Below are 17,754 nucleotides of genomic sequence, written 5' to 3'. Positions count from 1 at the left end.
AATAACCTTCCTCGCCCACACTGAGAATTTATAAGCACTTTCCCATCTTTTCCTTCCACCAGTGTTTCTGTGTATTTGTGTTTGTCCTGATAGTATATAAATCTTATACTTGGGGTTCTTTTTGACGAGGTTCTTCCTTTTTTTGCTTATATATATATATTTTTCTCTTGTCATATCCTTTTTTTTTGTTTGTTTATATACTTTTATCAGTCTTTTGGTTTGACTGTTTTTGTTTGTATACTTCATGAATCTTAACTCAGAGCCCATTTGGGCTGAGCCTTCTCTTTTATCTTCCCTTTTCTCCTGTCTCAGTCTCTCTCTCTCTTTTCTATTTTTCCTCTATTTCTTTTTCTTTTCTTTTTTCTCTCATTTGGGTGGGAAATTCTGATTGCACAGAAGCGTTCCAGGGTGCACCTTGACTGCACCACAATCAATATATCCATGTGCATCTGTTCAGTCATCTCTTACCAAAATGACTAGGAGGAGGAATGCCCAACAGAAGAAAATACAGAGGATGGACCTTCTGCAACAGAGCTAATGGCTATCGACATAGACAATATGTCAGAAAGGGAAATAAGGCTAACAATTCTCCAGGCAATAGCTAGGTTGGAGAAAGCCATGGATGACCAAACAGAATTGATTAGGGCAGAACTGAAAGCCACCAGGGATGATGTTCAAAATGCTCCAAATGTGTTCCAATCAAATCTAAATTCTATAAAAGCTAGGGTAACTGAGACAGAAGATAGAATTAGTTATCTGGAGGACAAACAGATAGAGAGAAAGGATCAGGAGGAACCCTGGAACAAACAGCTAAGAAGCCATCAAAACAGAATCAGGGAAATAAATGATGCCATGAAATGTTCCAACGTCAGAATTATTGGAATCCCTGAAGGGGAGGAAAAGGAAGAAGTGTAGAAGATATAGTGGAAGAAGTTGTCTATGAAAATTTTCCCAATCTCACAAATGGAAACAGTGTTCATGTACTAGGAGCAGAAATTTTTCCCCCCAAGATTTTAGATTATCGAACGTCCTCACGATACCTGATAGTTAAAATGAAGAATTACAATTCTAGACAGACCCTCTTAAAAGCAGCTAGGACAAAGAAGCTCCTTACATACAGAGGAAGGAGCATTAAAATAATTTCAGACCTGACCCCAGAGACCTGCCAAGCGTGGAAGGACTGGCAAAATATATTCAGAGTTCTAAATGAGAAGAACATGCAACCAAGAATACTTTATCCAGCAACACTGAAATTCAAAATGGATGGAGATATAAAGAGTTTCCAAGACTGGAAATGCTTAAAAGACCATGCAACCACGAAGCCAAAAATGCAGGAAATATTAAGGGGGGTCCTATAAAAGAGAAAAAATCTTAAAAATATCATTGAACAGAAACATAGAGACAATCTACAGACAGAAAGACTTCAAAGGTAACACGATGTCAATAAAAACGCGATCTCTCAATAATCACTCTCAATGTGAATGGCCTAAATGCGCCCATAAAATGACACAGGGTTGCAGATTAGATAAAATGACAGGACCCATCCATATGTTGTCTACAAGAGACCCATTTTGAACATAAATTAGCACCCAGACTGAAAGTGAAGGGAAGGAGAAGCATCATTCATGCCAATGGACCTCAAAAGAAGGCCGGAGTAGCGATTCTCATATCAGATAAATTAGATTTTAAACTAAAGACTGCAGTCAGAGATACAGAAGGACAGGACATAATTCTTATTTTTTTAATTTATTTATTTATTTTTTCAGTGTAACAGTATTCATTGTTTTTGCACAACACCCAGTGCTCCATGCAATACGTGCCCTCCCTATTACCCACCCCCTGGTTCCCCCAACCTCCCAGCCCCGCCCCTTCATAACCCTCAGGTTGTTTTTCAGAGTCCATAGACTCTTATGGCTCATCTCCCCTTCCAATTTCCCTCAACTTCCTTCTCCTTTCCGTCTCCCAATGTCCTCCATGTCATTTGTTATGCTCCACACTTAAGTGAAATCATATGATACTTGACTCTCTCTGCTTGACTTATTTCACTCAGCATAATCATTTCCACTCTCGTCAATGTTGCTACAAAAGTTGGGTATTCATCCTTTCTTTTTTTTTTTTTTTGTTTAAAAAAACATATAATGGATTTTTATCCCCAGGGGTACAGGTCTGTGAATCACCAGGTTTACACATTTCACAGCACTCACGATAGCACATACCCTCCCCAATGTCCATAACCCCCTCCCCCTCTCCCAACCACACCACCCCCCAGCAACCCCATTTGTTTTGTGAGATTAAGAGTCATTTATGGTTTGTCTCCCTCCCAATTCCATCCTGTTTCCTTTATTCTTCTCCTACCCCCCTAACCCCCCATGTTGCATCTCCATGTCCTCATATCAGGGAGATCATATGATAGTTGTCTTTATCCAAATAACTTATTTCACTAAGCATGATACCCTCTAGTTCCATGCACGTCGTTGCAAATGGCAAGATTTCATTTCTTTTGATCACTGCATTGTATTCCATTGTGTATATATACCACATATGCTTTATCCATTCATCTGTTGATGGAAATCGAGGTTCTTTCCATAGTTTGGCTATTGTAGACATTGCTGCTATAAACATTCGGATACACGTGCCACTTTGGATCACTATGTTTGGATCTTTAGAGTAAATACCCTGTGACAGTACATAATTCTTAAAGGGAGTATCCACCAAGATGATCTAACAATTGTAAATATCTGCGCCCCTATATGAAAGCATCCAATTACATAAGAAAATTATTAATCAAGATAAAGAGTCATATTGATATGAATACAATAATAGTAGGAGATCTTCATATGCCTCTCTCAGTAACAGACAGATCATCGAAGCAGAAAATCAATAAAGAAATAAGAGCATTGAATGACACATTGGACCAGATGGACGTCATAGATATATACAGAACATTCCACCCTAAATCAACAGAATACTCATTTCTCTAAGTGTACGTGTAACCTTCTCCAGAATAGACCACATACTGGGTTACAATGCAGGACTCAATTGATACCAAAAGACTGACATTATTCCCTGCATATTCTCAGATCACAATGCTTTGAAACTGGAACTCAATCACAAGGAAAAGTTCAGAAGAAACTCAAACACATGAAGGCTAAAGACCACCTTGCTTAAGAATGCTTGGATCAACCAGGAGATCAAAGAAGAACTTAAACAATTCAGGGAAACCAATGAGAATGAAGACACTTCAGTCCAAAACCTATGGGATAAAGCAAAGGGTTCTAAGGGGGAAATACATAGCCATCCAAGCCTCCCTCAAAAACATTGAAAAATCCAGAATACACCAGCTGTCTCTACACCTTAAAGAACTGGAGAATCAACAACAAATCAAACCAACTCCACATACAAGAAGGGAACTAATCAAGATTAGAGCAGAGATCAATGAGGTAGAAACGAGAGATACAGTAGAACGTATCAAAGAAACGAGAAGGTGGTTTTTTGAAAGAATCAATAAGATCGATAAACCATTGGCCACACTAATCCAAAAGAAAAGAGAGAAAGCCCAAATTAATAAAATTATGAATGAAAAGGGAGAGATCATAACGAACACCAAGGAAATAGAAACAATCATCAGAAATTATTACCAACAGTTATATGCCAATAAGCTAAGCAACCTAGATGAAATGGATGCATTCCTGGAAAACTACAAACTCCCCATATTGAACCAGGAAGAAACGGAAAACCTCAATAGACCGATATCTAGTAACAAGATTGAAGCAGTGATCAAAAACCTCAGAAAAAACAAGAGCCGAGGACCGGACGGATTCCCTGGGGAATTCTACCAAACGTTCAAAGAAGAAATAACACCTATTCTCCTGAAGCTGTTCCAAAAAATTGAAGCAGAAGGGAAACTTCCAGACGCTTTTTATGAAGCCAGCATTACCCTGATCCCCAAACCAGGCAAAGACCCTATCAAAAAGGAGAATTTAAGACCAATATCACTGATGACTATGGATGCAAAGATTCTCAACAAGATCCTAGCAAACAGGATCCAGCAGCACATTAAAATGATTATCCACCATGACCAGGTGGGATTCATCCCTGGGTTGCAAGTTTGGTTCAACATTCGCAAATCAATCAATGTGATAGAACAAATCAATAAGAGAAGAGAGAAGAACACCATGGTCCTCTCAAATGATGCAGAAAAAGCATTTGACAAAATCCAGCATCCGTTCCTGATTCAAACGCTTCAAGTATAGGGATAGAGGGAACATTCCTGAACTTCATAAAATCTATCTATGAAAGACCCACAGCAAATATCATCCTCAATGGGAAAAAGCTTGCAGCCTTCCCGTTGAGATCGGGAACACGACAAGGAAGCCCACTCTCACCACTCTTGTTCAACATAGTATTAGAAGTCCTAGCAATGGCAATCAGACAACAAAGAGGAATTAAAGGTATCCAAATTGGCAAGGAAGAAGTCAAACTCTCTCTCTTCGCAGATGACATGATTCTTTATATGGAAAACCCCACAGACTCCACCCCCAAACTACTAGAACTCATACAGCAATTCAGTAATTGGCAGATACAAATGCAATGTACAGAAATCAGTGGCTTTCTTATACACTAACAATGAAAATACAGAAAGGGAAATTAGAGAATCGATTCCATTTACTATAGCACCAAGAACCATAAGATACCGGGGAATAAACCTAACCAAAGAGGTAAAGGACCTGTACTCGAGGAACTACAGAACACTCATGAAAGAAATTGAAGAAGACACAAAAAGATGGAAGACCGTTCCATGCTCTTGAATCGGAAGAAAAACATTGTTAAAATGTCTATACTGCCTAAAGCAATCTATACTTTTAATGCCATTCCGATTAAAATTCCACCGGTGTTTTTCACAGAGCTGGAGCAAATAATCCTAAAATTTGTATGGAATCAGAAGAGACCCCAAATTGCTAAGAAAATGTTGAAAAACAAAGCAAAACTGGCGGCATCACCTTACCCGATTTCAAGCTTTATTACAAAGCTGTGATCACCAAGACAGCGTGGTACTGGCATAAAAACAGACACATTGAGAGGAGGAGTCAAGATGGGGGAGAAGTAGCAGCCTGAGACTACATCAGGTAGCAGGAGATCAGCTCCATAGCTTATCTAAACATTGCAAACCCCTACAAATCCAATGGGAGAGTGAAGAGAAGAAGAACAGCAACTCTAGAAACAGAAAATCAACCACTTTCTGAAAGGTAGGACTGGCGGAGAAGTGAATCTAAAACGACGGGAAGATAGACTGCGGGGGGAGGGGCCAGCTCCCTGCAAGCGGTGGAGCAACGGAGCACAAAATCAGGACTTTTAAAAGTTGTTCCACTGAGGGACATTGCTCCAGAGGCTAAACCAGGGTAAAGCCCACGTGGGGTTTGCGTGGCCCCAGGCCCCGCAGGGTCACAGAAGGATCGGGGGTGTCAGAGTGTCGGAGAGCTCACAGGTATTAGAACGGAGAAGCCGGCTGCAGAGACAGAGCCGAGGACTGAAATCTTAGCTCGGGGTTACATTGAACTGGTCGCGGGCTGGGTGAGCTCGGAGCGTGGAAAGAGGCTGGGGCGGGAGTGATTGGGTGCTGTCCTCTGGGGGCGCACTGAGGAGTGGGGCCCCAGGCTCTCGGCTCCTCCGGGCCGGAGACTGCGAGGCCGCCATTTTCATTCCCGTCCTCCGGAACTCTACGGAAAGCATGCAGGGAACAGAAGCTCCCAAAAGCGAACCCGAGCAGATTACTTAGTCCGGCCGCCGGTAAGGGCGGGGCAATCCCGCCTCGGGCAAAGACACTTGAGAGTCACTACAACAGGCCCCTCCCCCAGAAGATCAACAAAATATCCAGCCAGGACGAAGTTCATCTATCAAGGAAAAAGCAGGTTCAATTCCTAAGACAGCAGAGCAATTCCAGAGGAGGAGAAAGCAAAGCACGGAACTCATGGCTTTCTCCCCATGATTCTTTAGTCTTGCGGCTACTTCAATTTTTTTTTCTTTTTTCTTCTTCTGCTAAATTTTTAAAAATTTTACCCTTTTCTTTTTTAACGTTTTTTGACTAGTTCATCTAAATATATATATTTTTTTCTTTCTGTTTTATATTTTTTTATTTGTTTTATTTTTTAATTTTTTTTCTTTTTTTTCCTTTTTTTTTCTTTTTTTTCCTATTTTTTTTTTCAAAACCTGTTTTTATCCCCTTTCTCCCCCTGACAATTAGGAGTCTCTTCTGATTTGTTTACAGAGCATTTTTCTGGGGTCTTTGCCACCCTTTTAGTAGTTTATTTGCTCCTTCATATCCTCTTATCTGGACAAAATGACAAGGCGGAAAAAATCACCACAAACAAAAGAACAAGAGACAGTACCAAAGGCTAGGGACCTAATCAACACAGACATTGGTAATATGTCAGATCAAGAGTTCAGAATGACGATTCTGAACATTCTAGCCGGGCTCGAAAAAGGCATGGAAGATATTAGAGAAACCCTCTCTGGAGATATAAAAGCCCTTTCTGGAGAAATTAAAGAACTAAAATCTAACCAAGTTGAAATCAAAAAAGCTATTAATGAGGTGCAATCAAAAATGGAGGCTCTCACTGCTAGGATAAATGAGGCAGAAGAAAGAATTAGTGATACAGAAGACCAAATGACAGAGAATAAAGAAGCAGAGCAAAAGAAGGACAAACAGGTACTGGACCACGAGGGGAGATTTCGAGAGATAAGTGACACCATAAGACAAAACAACATTAGAATAATTGGGATTCCAGAAGAAGAAGAAAGAGAGAGGGGAGCAGAAGGTCTATTGGAGAGAATCATTGGAGTGAATTTCCCTAATATGGCAAAGGGAACAAGCATCAAAATCCAGGAGATGCAGAGAACCCCCCTCAAAGTCAACAAGAATAGGTCCACACCCCGTCACCTAATAGTAAAATTTACAAGTCTTAGTGACAAAGAGAAAAATCCTGAAAGCAGCCCGGGAAAAGAAGTCTATAACATACAATGGTAAAAATATTAGATTGGCGGCAGACTTATCCACAGAGACCAGGCAGGCCAGAAAGAGCTGGCATGATATATTCAGAGCACTCAACGAGAAAAACATGCAGCCAAGAATACTCTATCCAGCTAGGCTATCATTGAAAATAGAAGGAGAGATAAAAAGATTCCAGGACAAACAAAAGCTGAAAGAATTTGCAAACACCAAACCAGCTCTACAGGAAATATTGAAAGGGGTCCTCTAAGCAAAGAGAGAGCCTAAAAGTAGTAGATCAGAAAGGTACAGAGACAATATACAGTAACAGTCACCTTACAGGCTAATAATGGCACTAAATTCATATCTCTCAATAGTTACCCTGAATTTTAATGGGCTAAATGCCCCAATCAAAAGACACAGGGTATAAGAATGGATAAAAAAAAAAAAAAAACATCAGTATGTTGCCTACAAGAAACTCATTTTAGATGTGAAGACACCTCCAGATTTAAAGTGAGGGGGTGGAAAACAATTTACCATGCTAATGGGCATCAGAAGAAAGCTGGGGTGGCAATCCTTATTTCAGATCAATTAGATTTTAAGCCAAAGACTATAATAAGAGATGAGGAAGGACACTATATCCTACTCAAAGGGTCTGTCCAACAAGAAGATCTAACAATTTTAAATATCTATGCCCCTAACGTGGGAGCAGCCAACTATATCAACCAATTAATAACAAAATCAAAGAAACACATCAATAATAATACAATAATAGTAGGGGACTTGAACACTCCCCTCACTGAAATGGACAGATCATCCAAGCAAAAGATCAACAAGGAAATAAAGGCCTTAAATGACACACTGGACCAGATGGACATCACAGATATATTCAGAACATTTCATCCCAAAGCAACAGAACACACATTCTTCTCTAGTGCACATGGAACCTTCTCCAGAATAGATCACATCCTGGGTCACAAATCAGGTCTCAACCGGTATCAAAAGATTGGGATTATTCCCTGCATATTTTCAGACCACAATGCTCTGAAGCTAGAACTCAATCACAAGAGGAAAGCTGGAAAGAACCCAAATACATGGAGACTAAAGAGCATCCTTCTAAAGAATGAATGGGTTAACCAGGAAATTAAAGAAGAACTGAAAAAATTCATGGAAACAAATGATAATGAAAACACAATAGTTCAAAATCTGTGGGACACAGCAAAGGCAGTCCTGAGAGGAAAATATATAGCGGTACAAGCCTTTCTCAAGAAACAAGAAAGGTCTCAAGTACACAACCTAACCCTACACGTAAAGGAGCTGGAGAAAGAACAAGAAAGAAATCCTAAACCCAGCAGGAGAAGAGAAATCATAAAGATCAGAGCAGAAATTAATGAAATAGAAACAATAAAAAAAAAAAACAATAGAAAAAATCAATGAAACTAGGAGCTGGTTCTTTGAAAGAATCAATAAGATTGATAAACCCCTGGCCAGACTCATCAAAAAGAAAAGAGAAAGGACCCAAATCAATAAAATCATGAATGAAAGAGGAGAGGTCACAACTAACACCAAAGAAATACAGACAATTAGAAGAACATACTATGAGCAACTCTACACCAACAAATTTGACAATCTGGAAGAAATGGATGCATTCCTAGAGACATATAAACTACCACAACTGAACCAGGAAGAAATCACAAACCTGAACAGGCCCATAACCAGTAAGGAGATTGAAACAGTCATCAAAAATCTCCAAACAAACAAAAGCCCCGGGCCAGACGTCTTCCCAGGGGAATTCTACCAAACATTTAAAGAAGAACTAATTCCTATTCTCCTGAAACTGTTCCAAAAAATAGAAACGGAAGGAAAACTTCCAAACTCATTTTATGAGGCCAGCATCACCTTGATCCCCAAACCAGACAAGGATCCCACCAAAAAAGAGAACTACAGACCAATATCCTTGATGAACACAGACGCAAAAATTCTCGCCAAAATACTAGCCAATAGGATTCAACAGTACATTAAAAGGATTATTCACCACGATCAAGTGGGATTTATTCCAGGGCTGCAGGGTTGGTTCAACATCCGCAAATCAATCAATGTGATAGAACACATTAATAAAAGAAAGAACAAGAACCATATGATACTCTCAATAGATGCTGAAAAAGCATTTGACAAAGTACAGCATCCCTTCCTGATCAAAACTCTTCAAAGTGTAGGGATAGAGGGCACATACTTCAATATTATCAAAGCCATCTATGAAAAGCCCACCGCAAATATCATTCTCAATGGAGAAAAACTGAAAGCTTTTCCGCTAAGGTCAGGAACACGGCAGGGATGTCCATTATCACCACTGCTATTCAACATAGTACTAGAAGTCCTAGCCTCAGCAATCAGACAACAAAAAGAAATTAAAGGCATCCAAATTGGTAAAGAAGAAGTCAAACTATCACTCTTCGCAGATGATATGATACTATATGTGGAAAGACTCCACTCCAAAACTGCTAGAACTTGTACAGGAATTCAGTAAAGTGTCAGGATATAAAATCAATGCACAGAAATCAGTTGCATTTCTGTACACCAATAACAAGACTGAAGAAAGAGAAATTAAGGAGTCAATCCCATTTACAATTGTACCCAAAAGTATAAGAAACCTAGGAATTAACCTAACCAAAGAGACTAAGAATCTATACGTAGAAAATTATAAAGTACTCATGAAAGAAATTGAGGAAGACACAAAAAAAAAAAAAAAATGGAAAAATGTTCCATGCTCCTGGATTGGAAGAATAAATATTGTGAAAATGTCTATGCTACCTAAAGCAATCTACATATTTAATGCAATCCCTATCAAAATACCATCCAGGGCGCCTGGGTGGCTCAGTGGGTTAAGCTGCTGCCTTCGGCTCAGGTCATGATCTCAGGGTCCTGGGATCGAGTCCCGCATCGGGCTCTCTGCTCAGCAAGGAGCCTGCTTCCCTCTCTCTGCCTGCCTCTCTATCTCCTTGTGATCTCTGTCTGTCAAATAAATAAATAAAATCTTTAAAAAAAAATACCATCCATTTTTTTCAAAGAAATGGAACAAATAATCCTAAAATTTATATGGAACCAGAAAAGACCTCGAATAGCCAAAAGAATATTGAAAAAGAAAGCCAAAGTTGGTGGCATCACAATTCCAGACGTCAAGCTCTATTACAAAGCTGTCATCATCAAGACAGCATGGTACTGGCACAAAAACAGACACATAGATCAGTGGAACAGAATAGAGAGCCCAGAAATCGACCCTCAACTCTATGGTCAACTAATCTTCGACAAAGCAGGAAAGAATGTCCAATGGAAAAGAGACAGCCTCTTCAATAAATGGTGCTGGGAAAATTGGACAGCCACATGCAGAAAAATGAAATTGGACCACTTCCTTACACCACACACGAAAATAGACTCCAAATGGATGAAGGACCTCAATGTGAGAAAGGAATCCATCAAAATCCTTGAGGAGAATGCAGGCAGCAACCTCTTCGACCTCAGCCATAGCAACATCTTCCTAGGAACAACGGCAAAGGCAAGGGAAGCAAGGGCAAAAATGAACTATTGGGATTTCATCAAGATCAAAAGCTTTTGCACAGCAAAGGAAACAGTTAACAAAACCAAAAGACAACTGACAGAATGGGAGAAGATATTTGCAAACGACACATCAGATAAAGGGCTAGTATCCAAAATCTATAAGGAACTTAGCAAACTCAACACCCAAAGAACAAACAATCCAATCAAGAAATGGGCAGAGGACATGAACAGACATTTCTGCAAAGAAGACATCCAGATGGCCAACAGACACATGAAAAAGTGCTCCACATCACTCGGCATCAGGGAAATAGAAATCAAAACCACAATGAGATATCACCTCACAGCAGTCAGAATGGCTAAAATGAACAAGTCAGGAAATGACAGATGCTGGCGAGGATGCGGAGAAAGGGGAACCCTCCTCCACTGTTGGTGGGACTGCAAGCTGGTGCAACCACTCTGGAAAACAGCATGGAGGTTCCTCAAAATGTTGAAAATAGAACTACCCTATGACCCAGCAATTGCACTACTGGGTATTTACCCTAAAGATACAAACATAGTGATCCGAAGGGGCACGTGTACCTGAATATTTATTGCGGCAATGTCTACAATAGCCAAACTATGGAAAGAACCTAGATGTCCATCAACAGATGAATGGATAAAGAAGAGGTGGTATATATACACAATGGAATACTATGCAGCCATCAAAAGAAATGAAATCATGCCATTTGCGACGACGTGGATGGAACTAGAGCGTATCATGCTTAGTGAAATAAGTCAATCAGAGAAAGACAACTATCATATGATCTCCCTGATATGAGGACATGGAGAAGCAACATGGGGGGGTAGGGAGATAGGAGAAGAATAAATGAAACAAGATGGGATTGGGAGGGAGACAAACCATAAATGACTCTTAATCTCACAAAACAAACTGGGGGTTGCTGGGGGGAGGTGGGATTGGGAGAGGGGGAGGGGGCTATGGACATTGGGGAGGGTAAGTGCTATCGTGAGTGCTGAGAAGTGTGTAAACCTGGCGATTCACAGACCTGTACCCCTGGGGATAAAAATACATTATATGTTTATTTAAAAAAAAATTTGGAAGGGGAGGTGAACCATAAGAGACTATGGACTCTGAAAAACAACCTGAGGGTTTTGAAGGGTCAGGGCAGGGATGTTGGGGGAACAGGTGGTGGGTAATGGGGAGGGCACATTTTGCATGGAGCACTGGGTGTTGTGCAAAAAGAATGAATACTGTTACGCTGAAAAAATAAATAAAATGGAAAAAGAAAAAAAAAAAAACAGACACATTGACCAGTGGAACAGAGTGGAGAGCCCAGATATGGACCCTCAACTCTATGGTCAAATAATCTTCGACAAAACAGGAAAAAATATATAATGGAAAAAGACAGTCTCTTCAATAAATCGTGCTGGGAAAACTCGACAGCGATATGTAGAAGAATGAAACTCGACCATTCTCTTACACCGTACACAAACATAAACTCGAAATGGATCAAAGACCTCAACATGAGACAGGAATCTATCAGAATCCTAGAGGAGATCATAGGCAGTAACCTCTTCAATAGCAGCCACAGCAACTTCTTTCAAGTTTTGTCTCCAATAGCCAAGGAAACAAAAGCAAAAATGAACTTTGGGACTTCATCAAGAACAAAAGCTTCTGCACAGCAAAGGAAACATTCAACAAAACAAAAAGGCAACCTACGGAATGGGAGAAGATATTCGCAAATCACAGTATAGACAAAAGGTTGATATCCAGGATCTATAAAGAACTCCTCAAACTCAACACACACAAAACAGAAAATCATATCAAAAAATGGGCAGAAGATATGAAAAGACACTTCTCCAAAGAAGACATACAACTGGCTATCAGACACATGAAAAAAATGTTCATCATCACTAGCCATCAGGCAGATTCAAATTAAATTCATATTGAGATACCACCTGACACCAGTTAGAATGGCCAAAATTAGCAAGACAGGAAACAACGTGTGTTGGAGAGGATGTGGAGAAAGGGGAACCCTCTTCCACTGTTGGTGGGAATGCAAGCTAGTGCAGCCACTTTGGAGAACAGTATGGATGTTCCTGAAGAAACTAAGAATAGAGCTTCCCTATGACCCTGCAATTGCACTGCTGGGTATTTACCCCAAGGATACAGATGTAGTGAAAAGAAGGGCCATCTGTACCCCAATGTTTATTGCAGCAATGGCCACGGTCGCCAAACTGTGGAAAGAACCAAGATGCCCTTCAACGGATGAATGGATAAGGAAGATGTGGTCCATATACACAATGGAGTATTATGCCTCCATCAGAAAGGACGAATTCCCAACTTTTGTAGCAACATGGACGGGACTGGAAGAGATTATGCTGAGCGAAATAAGTCAAGCAGAGAGAGTCAAGTATCATATGGTCTCACTTATTTGTGGAGCATAACAAAGAACATGGAGGACATGGGGAGATGGAGAGGAGAGGGAGTTGAGGGAAACTGGAAGGGGAGATGAACCATGAGAGACTATGGACTCTGAAAAACAACCAGAGTGTTTTGAAGGGGTGGTGGGATGGGAGGTTGAGAAACCAGGTGGTGGGTAATAGGGAGGGCTTGTACTGCATGGAGCACTGGGTGTGATGCCAAAACAATGAACACTGTTATGCTGTAAATAAACAAATTAAAAAAAAAAGAAAGAAACAAGAGCATTTAATGACACATTGGAATAGATGGCTCTCATAGATAGATACAGAACATTCCACTCTAAAACAACACAATACTCATTCTTCTCAAGCACACATGGAACTTCTTTAGAGTACACCACATACCGGGTCACAAATAAGGACTCAGCTGATACCAAAATAATGAGATTATTCCCTGCATATTCTTGGACCGCAGTGTTATGAAACTGGAAATCAACCACAGGAAAAAGTTTGGAAGGAATACAAACACTTAGAAGCTAAAGACCATCCTGCTCAAGAATGTTTGGATCAACCATTAATCAAAGAAGAACTTAAACGATTCATGGAAATCAGTGAGAATGAAGACACTTCAGTCCAAAACCTATGGGATGTGGCAAAGGTGGTCCTAAGGGAGAAATATATAACCATCCAAGCCTCACTCAAAAAAATTGAAAAAATCAGAATACCCCAGCTGTCTTTGCACCTTAAAGAAATGGGAAATGAACAACAAATTAAGCCAACCCCATGCAGAACAAGGGAAATAATCAAGATGAGAGCAGAGATAAATGAGACAGAAACTAGATCTACAGTAGAACACATCAATGACACTAGAAGCTTATCCTTTGAAGGAATCAATAAGATCAATAAACCACTGGCCAAGCTAATCCAAAAGAAAAGAGAGAGGACCCAAATTAATAAAATTATGAATGAAAGGCGAGAGAACATGACTAATACCAAGGACATATAATCAATCATAAGAAATTATGATCAACAGCTATATACCAGTAAGTTAAGGAACCTAGAAGGAATGGATGCATCCTGGAAACTTATAAACTTCCAAGATTGAAATGGAAGAAGTCGACAACGTGAATAGACCAATATCTAGTAACAAGATTGAAGCAGTGATCAAAAATCTCCCAAAAAACAAGAGCCCAGAACCTGACAGATTCCCTGGGGAATTCTACCAAACTTCCAAAGAAGATATAATACCACTCTCCTGAAGCTGTTTCAAATAATATATACAGAAGAAAAACTTCCAGACCCTTTCTATGAAGCCAGCATTATCCTGATCCCCAAACCAGGCAAAGAACCCACCAAAAAGGAGAATTTCAGACCAATGTCCCTGATGAATATGGATGTCAAGATTCTCAACAAGATCCTAGCTAATAGGATCCAACATTACATTAAAAAGATTATCCACCATGACCAGGTGGGATTTATCCCTGGGATGCAAGGATGGTTCAACGTTCACATATCAGTGAGTGTTATAGAGCAAATCAAAAAGAGAAGAAAGAACCACATGGTCCTCTCAACTGATGCAAAAAAAAAAAAATCTTGAATAATACAGCATCAATTTCTGTTTGAAATGCTTCAACGTATAGGGACATAAGGAACATTCCTCAACTTCATAAAATCTATCTATGAAAAACCCACAGCGAATATCATTTTCAATGGGGAAAAGCTGAGAGCCTTTCTACTAAGATCAGGAACATGACAAGGATGCCCACTCTTACCTCTGTTGTTCAACATAGTACTAGAAGTCCTAGCAACAGCAACCGGACAACAAAAGAAACAAAAGACATTCAAATTGTCAATGAAGAAGTCAAACTCCCTCTCTTCGCAGATGACATGATCCTTTATATGGAAAACCCAAAAAACTCCTCCTCAAACTACTAGAACTCATACAGCAATTCAGTAATGTGGCAGGATACAAAAATCGATGCACAGAAATCAGTTGCTTTCTTATACAGTAAAAATGAAAATATAGAAAGGGAGATTAGAGAATCGATCCCAATTACTAGCTATGGTTCTTACAAGAACCATAAGATACCTGGGAATAAACCTAACTAAAGAGGTAAAGGATCTGTACTCAAGGACTACATAACAACTATGAAAGAAATTGATGAAGACACGAAAAGATTGAAAAGCATTCCATGCTCATAGATTGGAAGAATAAACATTATTAAAATGTCTAGGCTTCCCAGAGAAATCTGTACTTTCAATGCCATCCAGATCAAAATTCCACCAACATTTTTAAAAGTGCCAGACAAACAATCCTAAAATTTGTATGCAACCAGAAAATACCCTGAATTGCTAAGGAAATGCTGAAAAAGAAAAACAAAATTGGGGGCATCAGGTTGCCTGATTTCAAGCTTTATTCAAGTTCTGATCACCAACAGAGCATGGTACTTGCAGGAAAACAGACACATAGACCAGTGGAACAGAGAGCCCAGATATGGACCCTTAACTCTATGGTCAAATAAAATTTGACAAAGCAGGAAAAAAAATATTCAATGGAAAAAACACTCTCTTTAATAAATGGTGCTAGAAAAATTGGACAGCTAAGTATAGAAGAATGAAAGTTGAGCATTCTCTTACACCATATACAAATATTTACCCAAAATGGATAAAAGACCTCAATGTGAAGCAGGAATCTATCAAAATACTAGAGGAGAACATAAGCAGTTACCTCTTCGACTTCGGCCACAGCAACATTTTTCAAGACATGTCTTCAAAGGCAAAGGAAACAAAAACAAAATGAACTTTTGGAACTTCATCAAGATCAAAAGCTTCTGCACAGCAAATGAAACAGTCAACAAAACAAAGAGGCAACCCACGGAATGGGAGAAGATATTCACAAATGACACTACAGACAATGGGCTGATATCCAAGATCTGTAAATAACTCCTCAAACTCAACGCCCAAAAAAGATAATAATGTAGGCAGAAGACGTGAACAGACTGAAGTAAGACTTACAAGTCTGAAGAAGACTTACAAATGGCCAACAGACACCTTAAAAAATGTTCATCATCTGGCGGCGCCTGGGTGGCTCAGTGGATTAAGCCGCTGCCTTCGGCTCAGGTCATGATCTCGGGATCCTGGGATCGAGCCCCGCATCGGGCTCTCTGCTCCGCAGGGAGCCTGCTTCCTCCTCTCTCTCTGCCTGCCTCTCTGCCTACTTGTGATCTTCTCTCTGTCAAATAAATAAATAAAATCTTTAAAAAAAATGTTCATCATCATTAGCCATTAGGGAAATTCAAATTGAAAGCACATTGAGATACCACCTTACACCAGTTGGAGTGGTCAAAATTAATGAGACGGTAAGCAACAAGTGTTGGAGAGGATGTGGAGAAAGGAGCACACTCATACATTATTGGTGAGAATGAAACTTGTTGCAGCCATTTTGGAAAACAGTGTGAAGATTCCTTAAGAAATTAAAAATAGAGCTACCCTAAGACACTGCAATTGCTCTAGTGGGTATTTACCCCAAAGACATAGATGTAGTGAAAAGAAGGGCCATCTTTACCCCAATGTTCATAGCAGCAATGCCCACAATTGCCAAACTGTGGAAAGAGACATGATGTCCTTTAACACATTAATGGATAAAGGAGATATGGCCCATATATACAATGGAATATTATGCCCCCATTAGAAAAGATGAATGCCCAACTTTTGTATCAACAAGGACAGGACTGGAGGAGATTATGCTGAGGGAAATAAGTCAATCAGAGAAAGCCAATTATCATATGGTTTCACATACTCATGGGGCATAAGGATTAAATGGAGGACATTAGGAGAAGGAAAGGAAAGGTAAATTGGGGCAAATTGGAGGGGGAGACAAAGCATGAGAGACAGTGGATTCTGAGAAACAATCTGAGGGTTATGGAGGGGATGGGGATGGAAAGATAGGTGAGCCTGGTGGTGGGTATTAAGGAGGACACATATTGCATGGAGCGCTGGATTTAGTGCATAATTAATGAATCTTGGCTCACTGAAAATAATAAAATAAAAAAAACAGAAAAAACAAAAATTATTTGAGAATAGTGGAACTAAAATGTTACATTATTTTCGGCTGTACAACATGTAGTATGACAAGTTTATATTTTTTAATTATTATTTTTTTATTTGCCTCTTTTCAGTGTAACAGTGTTCATTGTTTTTGCACCACATCCAGTGCTCCATACAGTACGTACCCTCCCAATTACCCACCATCTGGTTCCTCAACTTCACCCCCCTGCCCCTTCAAAACCTTCTGGTTGTTTTTCAGAGTCCATAGTCTCTCATGGTTCATCTCCTCTTCCAGTTTCCCTCAACTCCCTCTCCTCTCCATCTCCCCATGTCCTCCATGTTATTTGTTATGCTCCACAAATAAGTGAGACCATATGATACTTGACTCTCTCTGCTTGATTTACTTCGCTCAGCATAATCTCTTCGAGTTCCATCCATGTTGCAACAAATTTGGGTATTCATCCTTTCTGATGGAGGCATAATACTCCATTGTGTATATGGACCACATCTTCCTTATCCATTCATCCTTTGAAGGCCATCTTGGTTCTTTCCACAGTTTGGCCAACGTGGCCATTTCTGCAATAAACATTGGGGTACAGATGGCTCTTCTTTTCACTACATCTGTATCTTTGGGGTAAATACCCAGCAGTGCAATTGCAGGGTAATAGGGAAGCTCTATTCTTAATTTCTTCAGGAATCTCCACACTGTTCTCCAAAGTGGCTACACAAACCTGCATTCCCACCAA

Source organism: Meles meles, unplaced genomic scaffold (assembly GCF_922984935.1).
Source record: "Meles meles unplaced genomic scaffold, mMelMel3.1 paternal haplotype, whole genome shotgun sequence".
Lineage (NCBI taxonomy): Eukaryota > Metazoa > Chordata > Mammalia > Carnivora > Mustelidae > Meles > Meles meles.
Note: the sequence above shows the minus strand (reverse complement) of the source record.